At 46.3% G+C, this 15,164-nt stretch overlaps 1 pseudogene; it reads left to right on the forward strand.

Moving 5' to 3' along the window:
- The first annotated feature begins 12,414 nt into the window (after nt 1-12,414).
- LOC115313732 lies at nt 12,415-13,091 on the forward strand (annotated as a pseudogene).
- The last annotated feature ends 2,073 nt before the right edge of the window (nt 13,092-15,164 follow it).

The following is a 15,164-nucleotide window of genomic DNA, read 5'->3' on the forward strand; positions in this document are numbered from 1 at the left end:
ACGAGCCGAGCGGGGTTCGAACCTTGTTCCTTAGCTTGGCAGCCGGGTGCAACGCGACAGTCTCACATAGGCTTTCGCGTTGAGCAAGTCTGCGCTCGTGCCCGTCATCGGCTCATACTTCTGACTTTACGCTAAGGTGGCAGCACTGACGCGCGGTTTATTCGCTATTTGAGAAACGAGTTTGTGCGCATGCGCGGTGCCCACCGCTCTCGTGGACCAACGCATTTGTCTACGAAAAATGCGTTGCTTACTTTTTTTTTTTTTTTTGATAGATTAAATAATGAATGTTTTTCCTTCGGATCGGCGTCGTTCTTTCAAAGCACGCACCACTCAGTTTCTGAGAGATTCTTAATGATTGTTTTTTGCCGCGACAAAACTACCCCGTTGGGTGTACACGCCCTTATAAAGTAATTGTGTTGTATGTATGTTCAGACAGCCGGAGGTTAGTCAACCTCAATGGGCGACCTGAGAAATTTAGCCGGTGCAGTACCACTGCCAACATGGGGTCTTTAACGTGCTCCACGCAGTAGTGAATTCATTCTAGTACTGAATTTTAATGCAAATCCATCTTTGTATTGAAGTCATCTTTTGACGTGCAACTAAAAGCTCGGTTACGCGGCGCCTTTTCCGCAATAAGTCTCCGGCAGTTTGCGAGCACCTTGGCCGGGATTCAAGCCCGCCAACTGCGGATCCGGAGGCCGGCGCTTTGCTCGGAGCCACCGAGGTCACGCACTGCTTCGCGCCTGAACAAAAGTCGAGTTATTCGGATAGGCATGGCAGTCGGAGCTGGAACGAACGCCGTCGCAGTTTCACGTGTTAAGAAAGCAATCTCACAAACAACAGTGTGAGTTCAATCTAAAGCGGGAAGACAAACACTTTGCCAAAACATCAGCAGTGTTCGAAGAACATTTTCAAACTAATATGATTATTCGCGACTACCTCTTGAATAACTCCCCGCCCCCCCCCCCCCCCCCCCCCCAAAAAAAAAAAAAGAAAAAAAAAAAGAAATGGACAAATGTTGAGGCAGAAAATGTGAGAGCTTGACAAGCTTACACGCTTCACAGAGCTGCTTTTCTCTTTCTCTCTATTTGTTAAACTCATTACATATTTTGCAACTATCACAATAGCGTGTGTTTTAAATAAGGCATATTTTCTTCAGTCGGTTGTCACCGTGTAACTTCTCATATAGGTCCGCGTGCATCGTGCAGTCTCGGTTTATCTACGAAAAAAGCTCCTTTTTAATGTAATACACGGGGTGTTTGTTTTTATATTTTTCGTTCAGAATGACTTTGTGCGACACTGCGCGAACATGACATTGGCGCTTTCGCACATTTTCGCTCAAAAGGCAGTATATTAAGAAGCACCAAAGCTTACCGACTAGGTGGGTTTTCCAAACAAACACTTTACACTATACGCTAGTAGTTTGGTGAGACTTTCAAATATACGTGAAGGAAACAGAAAAAGCCGGGTATCACTTGGGGCGTGCTGAACGTCGCGCTCTGTAAATACCGTCTTCATATTTATCGCGCTCGGCGGACTTTATATCGAAGGGTAGCCGTCATGGTCCCTTGAAAGTTAATCAGACTACCGCAATTGTTCTATTATTTGTTTTGTTCATGGTGACTAAACCAATTGATAAACCTGCGAAAAGCAACGAGCATTATAAAACATTCATTGATAATTCTAGCCTGTTCATAGCGTGATTCCGAAAATGGAGGCTGAAACACGAACTGACTTGTCCCCGATATAATAACTGCTGTGCTCAGTAAACACACAGTGAAGACGGTGTTCGTGTTACGTACTCAACCTTTTTTTTTTTAATTGTGCCTACCCTATACTGCATTGAGTTGTGTTCGTTATGCGATGTGTGAAGTGATATATTTAAATTAGTTTCAATAGCTCACTTTCGTGGGACCTATCATAAGTTGAACGCTATCAGAAGCACTGAGACTGCATGCGAACTGGTTTCCTCGCACAAGCACTCGCGTATAGGCTTCTGGCATTCTCCTGAGATACGCACAACGTTTGTTGCTTCTACAAAAATATCAATAATATCAAAACAAAAAGAAAAACGATTTACGATTACTCGTTAATTTGTTTTATCACACTGTGCCTTTTCACGATATTAGGATTGATAACACGCGTCGCAGCTATAACTTTTTTCTTCTTTTTTTTTTCCTTTGCGCAAATTAAGTGATAGCGTCGTCGACAAACAATTTGCCAAAACTTTCGTAACAATACTTTTTTTTTGTATTACGTGGGCAGTTTGTTTGTAGGCAACCCGCAATTCTGTTTGGTTTGGCGCTATCTAGCGACAGAAGCAAGAAATACCGGGTACCCCTGGGAGTGGCGGCTGCATTGTTCAAACGTGAGCTTTTATTCTGGTGGCGCCGCTTAGCTATAGTGTCTGAAGCAAGAAACACTGGGTAGGCCAGGAGGCCGTGATCGGATCACATGCCAGTACAGCGGAAGCTACGGCCCCGACGCGCCAATCGGAACGTGACTACGTATCACCGGAATGCGCTTTTACTGCGAAGAAGTCTAGGCTTTTCGCTGCGTCATGCTCCAATATGTGTGGGTTGCGCTCGTATACGTAGCGGATATCGAAGCCGTCGGCACGCAATGTGACCGTCCACCCTTTGCCAAGTCTCGAGACAGGGTACAACCTTGGGCTCTCACTCTGCTGGCGCCGCCTGGCTGTTGCCGGCTTTCTATAGAGTAATATAGTGATACGTAAATAGTGGCCACTGGAGTCCTATCTCGGCCCAGCTGTTAGGATTCGCAACACCCGCTAGCTGGCGCAATGGTGCCTAAGTATTTATTCATTCGTAATATTTGTATCATTAAGAAATAGATTAATTTACTTGTTTCTAAAATTATTAGTAACTTCGTAGGATTAAAAAAAATATTACAACGACTGGGACTAGGGCTTTGGCAAGACTCACACTTCGCCGCCGCCAAAACGGCAGCCAAGATGGTGGTGTGGGGGGCACGGCACGGATGCGGCGTGCTTTTGCTGTCATCGTGGTCCGGTCATTGTTTCTTTGTGACAAGGGTGGGACTGTTAAAGATGCAACAACGTGAAGAGTGTTTCAAGTGTCTCTTGAGTGTCAGCTCCGTCGTGGAAAATATATTTTCTGTTTCCTAGAAATTGAAGCGAGCTGATGCTATTGGCGACGTGAGCGATCGAAAGCGTCGCTGTGGTCGGCCCACCACCATTGGCCGAATGCTGACTATGACGTCAGCAAAGGATCTCTCATCGGCGCAAATACGAGGAATGTAAGAACTTCAATTTTGACGGTGTTGTCAGTGTTGCTTTGAGAGCCCTATGATTTCAGGCTTTCACCATGCTCCTTACAAATACCATCGAACTTGTTGTTCACAAGGTAATGACGTCACGAAAGGTAACCAAACGAGGGCGCCACCGAAACATCTCGCCGCTAATACAAACACGACCAAAATAATTGGGGTTGGGATATTTATGCACCGTGTAGTTGGTCTGTCATTAAAGTTGCGGCGAGTCACACGCTGTAGATGAGCAATTTAGCCAGTGCAGTACAACCACTAGCCTGGGGTCTTTAGCGTGCACCACGCAGTAGTGATACACGACCGCACGCCGGTACGATGCTTATCCAGATCGAAACGGGCAGGGGTGGGGCTCGAACCCAGGATCCCTGGGTTCTGCAGCGCGAGCTTTCGCTCCACGCGCGTCGAGCTGGGTGTGCGCTTACGTTTAAAGTCCTATGATGCATGAAATGCATCATAGAGAATTGGTGAGGAAATTGGTATCAGGTGACGTATATTTTCCCGCTATATTAAGCGGGGAACAATAGGTCGAAAGCTCACGTGACGTCGATTTCGCCCGCTATGGATTTGTGTCTATACTTCGTTTCAGCTTTGGTCCAGACGCAGCCAAAGCTACAAGCGCGAGCTCCGGGCTTTCAGCATCCCTGCCAAGCACGCGCGCTCGTGCAGTGCAAGCACTGTTCTGGGCCACATGCTCGCGCTTGTAGCATCGGCTGCGTCTGGACCGAAGCTGAAACGAAGTATAGGAAACATGACGTGAACTTTCCCGCTAAACTTAGCGGGAAATTTGCTATATTCCCAAGTGCCCCGGCCCGCAATCGAGGAATCACGGGAACGGCGTTTTTTCAGCTCCCTAGTGACCGCTAATTTTCGACCAACTTTACGGTTACACAATTCTTGAGCGTAATTCGGAGTCACCCTGAACAAGCGCCTGATATACCCCAAGGACCTGTCATATCACCTTTAAAACTGCTCGTCAATGTCAGCATTTTTGATACTGCGCATGCGATCCACTTTTCGACCTGGCTGAGCTGCAGAAATCTCTTACATTATTACATTATCTTACATCGCGCATCATGGAATGCAGCAGTTCTGCAGTGTAGCACTTTTCAGACATTCTTGCTTCGCCGAAATGTGACTTCAGCGCCTCCCACTGGTCGAGGACTCTTCGGACTGCTGTTTTGATGGACAGCCACCTTGTTGAGCAGGACTGTACTATCTTGAGCGGATCATGCCCATCGTACAGGGCTTGGTAGAGATCGCGGTAATACTGTTGCCTTGATGGCGACCGGCTGAACCGCTCACTCACTAAAAATTCGAGATTTCTCAGAAGAATGTCACCAGTCACCTAGCTGTGTTTGGAGATTTGTGTTTGTCCTTTGTCCCTCTCAGAAGAACTTCGGTGACGGCACTTGAAACAGCCAAATGCAGCGAACGACAGACGCACCTCACCAAAAGGAGGTTGGGAACATCCGCTTTAAGCTTCTGATACACGCCGTTGTTGATTCCGACCATCAGACTTGCATTGTCCGTTCCTATTCCCACCATCCTCTGCAGATCGATGCGAAACTGGGCTAAGCACATTTTCACTGCGTCTACAATAGGCTGAGCTTTCGAGTCAGTGAGTTCTATTAAGCTCAAGAAGGTAGAGACCACATTGGCAGCCTTCTCGCTGTAGTAGACGATAACGACGCCCAACAGCCTGGTCACCGATATGTCCGTTGATTCGTCTAGGATCAGGTTGCATACCTTCCAGATCCTAGGTTGGAAAGCAACTCGTCAACAGAGTGAGGAGAGAGGACGTTCTTTATCAATGCACTGCCCTTCGACCGATGAAGCTGGAGGAGCTTAGCCCCTTCGCTGTCCCGAAACTGATTACGCACAGTTCACCCAGGTGATCCGAAGCCAACATCGCGGAGTGAGCGCATATGAACATGGCAAGGGACCCTTCAGCAGTGTGTGACCGGTCAGACTTCCGTTCAACTCGTAGAGATCGTCTGCCTGCCAGAGGAGAAAGGTGCAGCGGCCGAAACATGCTTCTTCGTTGCAGCGTGCGCGACTAAATCCACGTGCTTCGCAGATAGCTTCGTTTTGCAGTAGCGGCACCTGGCTTGTCTGCTATCACCTGGAACCTCCAGTGGCCAGTCTTTAAGTTTGGGGTCTTGTAGCCAGTCTTTTCTAAATTTTTCAGCGTACTTCACCGGGCCCATTTCACGAAGCAGTGACAAAAACATCAAAGGAACATGGGGGCATTCATGCTGTTCAAACGTGCGCGCACGAAACAGGCAGGCCTGTTCCGATATTCGACGCCTTATTGTTTTGATGACGTCATTGGGGTAACTCTCACAAACCACAACATTACAGAGAGTAAGGAAAGACGACTGTGGCTGATTATGGATATGACAGGTGCATAGTTGACAGTAAATCGATATAAGATTTCTATACCTCTAAAAAAACCGCCAAGATTACTAAAAACCGGCTAAAAATCCCGCCGCCCGCGAAACATTAATTTATCCCGCTAAACAGAACCAAAAACCGCGAAAATTAGCGGGAAAACCGCTAAATTGGCAACACTGGTTGGGGGATGTAGGCCAAGGTTGTTGGACCTCAATTTCATCAAAGCCCACCAATCACACCAGGATGCCGCCGGACAGAACGGGACTGACGAACGCTACCATCATCTAATCACGTCTCATTAAACATCATCCCTTCAGGCGTCGGAGCCCGCGTGAAAGTAACTTCAACAGGTTTGCAGTTGAACGTCCTTGCCTACACATGGTGCGGCCGTAAGGACCAACACATTTGGCACGCCTTGCAACATTCGAATTCCAAAGAAACAGACACCCTAAACGGGGCACGTAGTTTCGCGAGAAGTTTTGTCTTTTTTTTTTCGGAGCTCAAGTCAGAAGTAGCAAGATATTAAAAATACACCAGAAACGGCGGCCGTGCATTTCCTCTGCCCCATACGGTCCATACCGGATGTTCGCCGTCTGCAGACTGGTGTGTGAGTTTGCTCTCAGGTGGTCACTGCTCATAAATTCGCAATGTTGTGCGTATATTTTTACAGCCGGAAGTTAGTCAGCCTCAGTGGGCGTCTGGTGTCTCAGCTGTAGATGAGAAATTTAGCCAGCTCAGTGCATCTGCTAGCCTGGGGTCATGAACGTGCACCACGCAACAGTGATGATATACACGACCGCACGCCGGTATACGATGCTCGTCCAGATCGAAACGGGAAGAGATGGGGATTGAGCCCAGGATCCCTGGGTTCTGCAGCTCGAGCTTTCGTCATTGTTCATATATTTCGGTAAAAAGTATTAACTATCGCGATTATCTTGCTCATCGCCGGGCCCTACTATTGGCTTTTTGCGTTTTTGCTTTCAGCGCAAGTTACCCGGGAGCGACCTCATATATACCAGTGTGCTGACGACAAACAGGCTGGTAGAGGACATAGGAAATACACGACCTCCGATTTTACTTTATGTTAAAGATTTCTCTACCTCCGAGCTGAGTTTAAAGTATATATATATATATATACATATACCTTTTTTGCGAAACTACGTTCGCGTGCCCAACTGGGGGCGCGTACGTTTGGAATTTGAATTTAGCGAGGCGTGCCAAATGTATTGGTCCTTGCGGCCGCACCCTGTACACTTGAGGGGGGGGGGGGGGGGGGGGGGGGCTTTGCGAGACGGCGGGACGAGGCGGGTTGGAGGGGTTGCACTCTAAAAAAAAGCCCGTGCGTCTACTTTCACGCACAACACTCAGAGAGCCAATCACCGCAACTTAGGGAGGCAGCTCAGCGAATGACGATGCCTAAACATATGTTTAGACCAAAAAGCGCAGTCTGCGTTGTGACGTTAGGCAATGCAAAACGTCACGCTTGCATTGCTCAATGTCACAACTCAAACTGCGTTTTTGGGTCTAAACATATGTTTCGGGCAGTGTCATTCTCTGAGCTGCCTCCGTAAGTTGCGGTGATTGGATCTCCGACTGCTGTGCGGGAAAGTTGACGCACGGGCTTTTTTTTAGAGTGTATAATTTCTCTGAAAGCACGCCCTCAAAAAAATCTTCCGCAAAAAAAAAAAATAAGAAAAAGAAACTAATATTTATTTTCCCCTTCACAAATACCGCGTTGCTACAAAAAAAAAAAAAAAAAAAAAAGAGTTCGTGGTTTTTTAGGGAAAGGCGCTTAAAAGAAAAGTGGAAAGTAGAACTGACTTTTCAATTATTATTATTTTTTAGGTAATTGCGTCGTGTGTTTATTTAGGCAGCCGGGAGTGGGCGTCTCGTGCTTCGTTAGAGGCTAAGAAGAGTCGCGTGCAGTATAAAACTTTGGCAAGTGCTGTACAGAACCTTGCAAAAAACAATCGCCTTCTGCGCCCTGCCACCTTTGTCTACTGGGCTGTGGAAGGCCTTCTGAGCATGCGCTGTTGCTCTGCTGTACGGTATATCGGACGCTACGCATGCGTCTAGAGCTCGGTGACTCAGCATTTTTCGCCCGGGTGATAAGCGATGCAGGGGTCTGTACATCGTCACGGCGCTCGTTCTCTCTGTGCATTTGCTATCGTGGGCTAACCCAGTCAGGCACATTGAATGCGCCGTCACCCTTCTCTGTGCGTGATTGGTTGAACCGTCACGAAGAAGACGAGCTCCGTGCAGATTGGCGCTGCCTGATTGGCCCAGACGGATTGAACGCGGAGAGCAAGTAAGTCGTCTGCTTCCTGCACAGGAGTTGCGGTGACGTCAGAATGACGCCAAACTCTGATTGGCCGACTGAAAAAAAAAAAAAAAAGAATATCGGGTAGATTTTTTCAGTCTTTTTTTCAGTCAGCCAATCAGAGCTTGGCGTTGTTCTGACGTCACCGCAACTCCTGTGCAGGAAGCAGACGACTTGCTCTCTAGCGCCGGCTGAGGCCGAACTCAGTTTCGTAGCGAGCGTCCCGGTTCGCACGCATCGTCTGCCGAGGTTTGATCACAAAGTGGAGAGTTCGGATACGCATCTTCCGCACCTTCAAATAGTATTAAGCATACTTTGGAATTTCTGGTGCGCGTTTGTTTCTTGTGTCGGTGGGTTGAGAGCTGCCGCATAGATGAGCGCGTGCTTCACCACGCTTGTCCGCGTGTGTGTACCGGTGTGGTGATGTTTAGTTTCTTCCTTTTCTCTTGGTTCGCTTTATTCCCAGTATTTTGGTGCTCGTTATGACGCTTTACGTTTGCCTCCGTCTCACTTTGTTCGTTCGATAGTTTAAACATTTGTTTAAACATCACCTTAAAAGAAAACAAAAGAAGTTTGCTCTAAAGCTAGAATGATTTATTTTTGTTTTGAAACAAATAAAAAAAAAAAAGAAGTTAAATTATAAGCATATGCCGTATTTGTAATTAATCACACATACCTAAATATTTAGTTTCGAACTTTTAGTGAATGTGGTAGTTTCGAACTTTTAGTGAATGTGGTGCCAGAGATTGCATTTCACATTGCCATCTCGTTGTGTTCGCATCGCAAAGAGAAAGCTTTTACTTTCGCTGACGATCCTTTGAAATAGTGGGAACGTTTCTGTGCCAGTTCCTTCCTCTGTCGAGTATACGATATTCGTTAATAGGGACCTCTAGCAAACCGTTACCGTGTTCCACGTATCGCACTACCGGAGCCTTTGAACCTTGCTTTTAAAAAGTCCGCGCCCCGCGGTTATGGTATTATCACCTGGGCGCGCGCTTAAAAGCATGCTTTTAAGCGCGCGCGTTGTCCTCTCGCGTTGTGCGGCATGCGGAACACGGTAACGGTTTGCTTAAAGTCCCGATTGGCATTCATTGTTGTATCACAGTATTGATACCGTAATTGATATTTTCTGACGTTACTTTTTGTTTTACATTGTGCCTTTTTTAAATAGAAATTATGCATTCTTCATGGAATGTTTACTCCGCCATGTTGACTGTATAACTCTGTGGAGCACTACGCATGCATCTCTGCCCTAGCAAAAAGAAAAAAAAAAAGAAGTAAACACAGAGTAGAAAGTGCCCCCCCGATTTTTTGTTCTCGTGTTACGGGCCGTAGAAGCCGCAGTGGCAGAAACTAGTGTTTTTGCCTGCCGTCGCAGGTCGCGTGTTTGACACCCTCTGCTGGCGCTAGTGTTTTTTCTACACCCTTTTAACTTTTCTCCCTCATTTAATAGGTATTATAGAGATACCTTTATGTATTCAAATATTTTTAGGAATTTGATTCTTTTCTAAAAAAAAAACATGTCAAACTCGTCACTGCGGTCGCTTTTTGGTCAAATTTGACAGGTCATTACTTTGTCTGTACTTAAGGTAAATTTTCTTTCTTTGGCTCTACAGAAAGCCCTAAGCAAGCCCATTGTAGATATAATAATATCATTATGATCTGTAGACTAGCCGCTCCGCTACCTCCACGTAAACGTTTTAAGAAATAACAAATGTTGAAAGTTTGAGATCGATTTTCTCAAAAACGCCATTTTTGTAAATTTTTATTTTTAAAATTTTTTTTAGACATATTAGTCAAGAAAAAAAAAAAACAGTCTAGAAATGTAATATTTCGGTTGTATGGCCTCTATTTGAGCCTCAATCGCGTGAAATGTGTGAACATTTGTTATTTTTCACAACGCTTACGTGAAGGTAGCGGAGCGGCTACTCAGCAGATGATAATGATATCATTATATCTATACTAGGCATGCCTAGGGCTTTCTCTAGAGCCAAAGAAATAAAATTTACCTTAATTACAGACGAAGTAATGGCCTGTCAAAGTTGACCAAAATCGACCTGAGTGACGAGTTTGACATTTTGTTTAGAAAACAATCAAACTACTAGAGATATTTGAATACGTGAAGGTATTTATATAGTACCTATTAAACAAGAGAGAAAAGTTAAAAGGGTGTAGAAAAAACACTAGCCCCACCAGAGGGTGTCAAACACGCGACCTGCGACGGGAGGCAAAAACGCTAGTTTCTGCCACTGCGGCTTCTACGGCTCGTAACTCGAGAACAAAAAATCTAAGAACATGCAGTTTGCGCCCTCCTTGATTTGAGAAATACCCCCAAAACATATATTTTTTTGTGAAAATTAAAAACTGGACCCTTTCAGCCTGCCCGATATGGGAGGTTTCATCTCAAACCGGGCAGACTAAAATGGTCTAATTTTTAATTTTCACGAAAAAAATATGTGTTTTGGGGGCATTTCTCAAATGAAGGAGAGCGCAAACCGCAAGTTCCCTAGATTTTTTGTTCTTCAGTTACGAAGCGTAGAAGCCGCAGTGGCAGAAACTAGTGTTTTTGCCTGCCGCCGCAGGTCGCGTGTTTGACACCGTCTTCTGGCGCTAGTATTTTTCCCACACCTTTTTAACTTTCCCCCCTCATTTCATAAATACTATAAAGATACCTTGACGTATTCAAATACTTCTAATAATTTGATTGTTTTCTAAACAAAATGTCAAACTCGTCACTCAGCTCGATTTTTGGTCAACTTTGACACATCATTACATTGCCTGTACTTAAGGTACATTTTATTTCTTTAGCTCTATAGAAAGCCCTAGGTATGCCTAGTATAGATATAGTGATATCATTATCATCTGCTGAGTAGCCGCTCCGCTACCTTCACGTAAACGTTGTGAAAAATAACAAGTGTCCACATATTTCACGCGATAGCGGCACAAACAGAGGACATACAACCAAAATATTATATTTCTAGACTGTTTTTTTTGTAGTTAACTAATATGTCTAAAAAAATTTTAAAAATAAAAATTTACAAAACTGGGGTTTTTGAGAAAATCGATCTCAAACTTTCAACATTTGTTATTTCTTACAACGTTTACGTGAAGGTAGCGGAGCGGCTAGTCGACATATCATAATGATATTATTATATCTAAATGGGCTGCTTTGGGATTTCTGGTAGAGGCAAAGAAAGAAAATTTACCTTAAGTACACACAAAGTAATGACCTGTCAAAGTTGACCAAAAAGCGACCGAAGTGACGAGTTTGACATGTGTTTTATTTAGAAAAGAATCAAATTCCTAAAAATATTTGTATGCGTCAAGGTATCTTTAGAATACCTATTAAATGAGGGGAAAAAGTTAAAAGGGTGTAGAAAAACACTAGCACCAGCAGAGGGTGTCAAACACACGACCTGCGACGGCAGGCAAAAACACGAGTTTCTGCCACTGCGGCTTCTACGGCTCGTAACTCGAGAAGAAAAAATCTGGGGAAGATGCGGTTCGCACCCTCCTTCATTTGAGAAATTCCCCCCAAACTTATATTTTTTTCGTGAAAATGAAACATTAGACCCTTTTAGCTTGCCCGATTTGAGATGAAAACACCCAATTAGACGAGTGTCCGTTTTCCTTTGCGACAAGTTCTGTTTTGGTGGAAGCCGCGCAGCCCTTTGGCGGCGCGGTTTGAGCTGGAGCTGTCAAGCAGCGGTTTGACTGACGACGATGACCAGGTCACGTGGGTCTCTTTTCAGCGTTTGATTGGTTGGCGTTAAATCGAAGTGCGGGAGAGGGGGTGACGCGGGCCGGGTAGCGACGAAGGTGAAGCTGCCAGGCAAATTTTTGAGCCGCCAAATAAACGCAACGCAAAATCGAAGGGAAAAAATAAAATATCAAAACAATCTAAAAACACACACACACACACACACACACACACACACACACACACACACACACACACACACACACACACACACACACACACACACACACACACACACACACACACACACACACACACACACACACACACACACACACACACACACACACACACACACACACACACACACACACACACGAAAAAAAAAATACGAAAGAAAGAAAAAGGAGATACGCTATTGGACAGGGGGTTGACGAAGGGAAATGAAGCAGCTTAAATAAAAAATAAAATAAAAAAAAAAAAACACGAAAAAGGCGCATGTGCAAAAAAAAAAATTTATATAACAATATAAAAGCAAACGTGACGCGTGTCTGCTGCTGCTGCTTAGGAAGGGAAGGCACCTCAGCCGAAAGTAAAAAGAAAAATCTAACACATAGGAGAGCGAGCGAGCGACAGAGAGAGAGAGAGGAAAAGAGAGAGAGAGACTACTCTTCGGTTTCGCGCTCCTCTCATGCGCTCTTTCCATTCACGTGTGTATATATATTTATTTTATTTTATTCGAAACTCTCCCGCTGGCCGGCTGCGTTTTATATTTTTTCGTTCTTTTGCTATCGCATCGAGTTCGCTTTTTAAACTCGTCTATTTTGTTTCTTCTGCTTATTTCCCTTTCCCCCCCCTACACTGTCGCTCTAATATATATTTTTTTCATTCCATGTAGTTTTTCTATTTTTTGTTTTGTGAGCCTGTCTATTGCGTTAACGCGAACGAAGCTCGTCTGCTGCAGCGGCGGACGCGTTCCTCCCGCCTTTTCGCTCGCTTCTTTGTGCTGCTGCTGCCGTGTGCGTGCGTGTGTGTATACGCCGCGAAGGCGTCCCCTTTTTTGTTTTGGGTTTGCCGGAGCCAGCCAACAATGACCGACGACCAGCAGCAAGTAGGGTCCGGCGGTCCGTTCAGCGTACTGGGCCGCCGTACCGCAGGCTGGAGACCGCTTCATTTTTGAGTTGAACGTCCACCTCCACCGCGCTTCTTCGCCGAAAGCTCCCAACAGCGCATGCCGCCCGCCTCCCACGTACCGTCGTCTGTTGTTGTGTCGCTCGCCGAATGCCTGTGTTGGCGAGTCGCTCGTGTGACGTTGTGTTCTGCGTCGTGTGATGGTGCGCTCTCGTCCTTCTTCTGAAAGGTGTTGATCGCGCGGGTGCCGACGAAACAAGAGCCCGCGGTGGTGGCGAAGCGATGCGTCGCCGGCGAAGGGTGCCCTGAGCGGTCGTCGGACCTGTTACTGCGGTTGCGGCGGCTTCAGGGCTATGCCGTGTTTCTAAGCATCGTATGTGTCGGGAACTGAGGGCCCCGGCCGAGCCATCAAGACGCTTCGATGGTAGGAACGGTAGATGCGGTTATTGCGGTGGACGCCACCACCTCCGCCACCTCGGCGGCGGACGGCGAGGTGAGTTGTCTCTAATTGCCCGGCAATCTGGTTAAAAAGCGTTATCGATTAGTTATATGTTCGTGTCCAAACAATATTCAACCGCATAAAAAGCAAAAAAAGTTGCGCGCGCGTTTTTTTTTTTTTTAATTTTTGTTGACGTTATTTAATTTGACTTGCCACCACTACCAGATCGTTGCCCACTCTCGCCGATTTGTTGTGTTTGTTTGGATCTGTGGTTCATTTTACCGACGTTGATGATGATGATGATTAACGGTCTCAGCAGTCGCCATCTTGCGGCCTTCATTGAAGCTGGTAATTTTTCGCGGGACATTTGAACTGTAGCCCAAGCTCTGGAATACACTAGTTGGTCGACATCGGTTAATATAACTCGTGATTTTCTTAAACATGGGAAAATGGGACGCGTTCCCGGTAGTGGACGCCATTCATCCCGATGTATTCGTGGGCTTCGTCGACCAGCTCATTGAGAATTTCTGAGAATCATGTATAACTTTTGGATAGGAGAACGGTTTGTTCTCAAAACTTTAACATCTAGTCTGAACAGCGAGCTCCACATTCGGGCACCAACTAAGCACTCGACAACGCATAAATAATTTTCGGAAAAAAAGAAAAAGTGGTTCGTTAGATAATACATGTTTATGTGTGACATCAGTGACGAAGACTTTGAAGCGAAGTGAGTAGATCTATTTGACTCCTCGAAGCTCTGAAGACCCTACGAAGTGGCAAAGCACGAAACACATTGTCAGCATTGCAGCCATGCGTAACTTTACAAGCTCCGCTTTCTCACAATATGTACTGTTACTATACATATACGCATATGAGGCACGTAGCCAGGGGAGGCAGGGGGGGGGGGGGGGCATGGGGCCCGGCTTCCCCCCCCTTCCCCCCCTCCCGAAATATTCCATTTTGCTGGGGCCTCCTATCGCCACAGAAATCAGACGGAAGTATTCACTGGCGTAGCCAAATTTTTTTTTTTTTTTTGAGGAAAGGGGGGGGGGGGGGGGGAGGGGTAAGGTAGTTGGAATGTTCATGTCTTATGGTGCTACAGCCTTTGTTTGGACACCGCCATCTTGTTCCTGGTGTGGATAGATCGTCCGATTGTCAAGCATTGCTGAGGCCATGGGTACGCCTCAGCAATGTTTGACTGTCGGATGATTTATCCACACCAGCAGCAAAATTGGAACGGGGGGGGGGGGGGGGGGGAGGGAGAGCTCCAGGGGCTTCAGCCCCATAAGCTCCCCCCCCCCCCCTTTCCCCTGCCTCCTGCCCCCCCCACCCCCCCCCCCCCTTTTCCCCTGGGGTGCTGTGTTGCGCTTTTTGCACTCCCAGGAGTCTTGGAAGAGGGAAGTGACGTCAACGACTAGAGCAAACGCAGATTGGATGTTGACAGAAGAAAACGAAATCAACATCCAACCTGCGCTTGCTGTGTCGTTGACGTCACTTCCCTCTCCCTAGTCTCCTGGGAGTCCAAAAAGCGCAACATAGCACCCCTGGCTACGCCACTGCTGGCGGCCATAGCATAGCTGTGTGCACGACTGCTGAGCACGTGCTGATAGCAAGCTTCCACAGTCCTTTTGCAGCGTGTATTCCACACCATTATGATTGCTAGTCTTAGGGTCTTAGCAGCCTATTAATATGAGCTCGTTCTGAGCATGCGCTCTAAAGAGCGCTCTCAAATATGGTGTCCTAAATTGTTCGCAACAGCTTCGCGTTACTAGCGGGTGCTCGTACCCTCACGTCAGCACTGATTGAGCACGTACACGCAGGACCTGCAATCCGCAGCTTACGATCTACAAAAAGTTCCTACTTTTTATTAG

This window comes from Ixodes scapularis, unplaced genomic scaffold (genome assembly GCF_016920785.2).
Source record: "Ixodes scapularis isolate PalLabHiFi unplaced genomic scaffold, ASM1692078v2 PGA_scaffold1__304_contigs__length_218370807, whole genome shotgun sequence".
In the NCBI taxonomy this organism is placed as follows: Eukaryota; Metazoa; Arthropoda; class Arachnida; order Ixodida; family Ixodidae; genus Ixodes; species Ixodes scapularis.